This window comes from Procambarus clarkii, chromosome 25 (genome assembly GCF_040958095.1).
Source record: "Procambarus clarkii isolate CNS0578487 chromosome 25, FALCON_Pclarkii_2.0, whole genome shotgun sequence".
Lineage (NCBI taxonomy): Eukaryota > Metazoa > Arthropoda > Malacostraca > Decapoda > Cambaridae > Procambarus > Procambarus clarkii.
The window spans coordinates 26,017,772-26,019,358 of NC_091174.1; positions in this window are offsets into that span (position 1 = coordinate 26,017,772).

Genomic DNA, 1,587 nt, shown 5'->3' on the forward strand with positions numbered 1-1,587 from the left:
ATGTTTTAAGGAGTGATAATGGAATTACAGGTTTGTATGGGGGAAGATAGTGGAGGAGCTTCGCATCTGAAAAAGGTTATATGCTGAACTCCAAGTATATGCTGAACTCCAAATGGGAGCTGAAATGCAAGCATAGAGCAGAACTTCTAGTTGAGGATTGGAACTCCATTGATATAGTGGAACTTCGAGTGAAGGGGAGCTACACGTTTCTTTTGTGAAGCCATTTAGAGGAGCATCCCATTTGGAGTGGGCCTTCATATGCTGCAGATATTGGGAGGAATACAGAAGTTCCAACCTGACTTTGACGACCCAGACAGATGTTCTTGATGGAGGGCGTCAGGAAGTAGAACAGAGAATCATATGGACACATTTAGTAAGAGGAAGTGCTTGATTGCATACTAGCATGAGATGTAGTGTAAGAAGGAAGATTGATTTCTCTTGATTGAGTGATGTTCTGTAATATTAAATATTTTTAGTTGTATTTGTTTTCATGTAATAAATGTTTGTTTGTAGACACCTGGTTTTAGCTCTTGTCCTGGTGAAGCTTCCTGGATAGTGAGAGAGAGGGAGAGGGAGTGAGAGAGAGGGAGAGAGAGAGAGAGAGACAGAGAGACAGAGACAGAGACAGAGATAGAGATAGAGAGAGAGATAGAGAGAGAGAGAGAGAGAGAGAGAGAGAGAGAGAGAGAGAGAGAGAGAGAGAGAGAGAGAGAGAGAGAGAGAGAGAGAGAGAGAGAGAGAGAGAGAGAGAGAAAGAGAGAGAGAGAGAGAGAGAGAGAGAGAGAGAGAGAGAGAGAGAGAGAGAGAGAGAGAGAGAGAGAGAGAGAGAGAGAGAGAGAGAGAGAGAGAGAGAGAGAGACAGAGAGACAGAGACAGAGAGATAGAGATAGAGAGAGAGAGATAGAGAGAGAGAGAGAGAGAGAGAGAGAGAGAGAGAGAGAGAGAGAGAGAGAGAGAGAGAGAGAGAGAGAGAGAGAGAGAGAGACAGACAGAGACAGAGACAGAGAGAGAGACAGACAGAGACAGAGAGAGAGAGAGACAGAGACAGAGAGAGAGACAGACAGACAGAGAGAGAGACAGACAGACAGAGACAGAGAGAAAGATATAGATGTTGGAAATAACCAACAGTTTTATACATCTTTGTATTTTATACAACCTTTGTATTAACCACAAGTAGTTACTAAAATCACTAACTTGTAGATTTGATCATTATCATGATTTATTTAGACATGTTGCCAGATTCTTCCTAGTGAGAGTGACGACGTGAGGAACGACAGGCAGTAACATGAATTCTCTCCACATTTAGTTGGATTTATAACAAGAGTCCAGTTTATCATTTCCTTTACTAAAAGTAGTTACTTAAAATAAGTTTAATTTAGTAGTAAACTACTACTTACTGGAACTCCCTTATTTAGTTGATATTGAACATTCTAAAGGAAATTACTTTGATGTAAATGATTTTACTTTAAATTTTCTCGATTGGCTGCATCACTTTATTAAGTCAATTTATGTTACGAGAAATTATATTTTATTACAGAAGAATTTAATGTGATATTAATACTCGTCACTACCTCTTCCTTCCTTAGT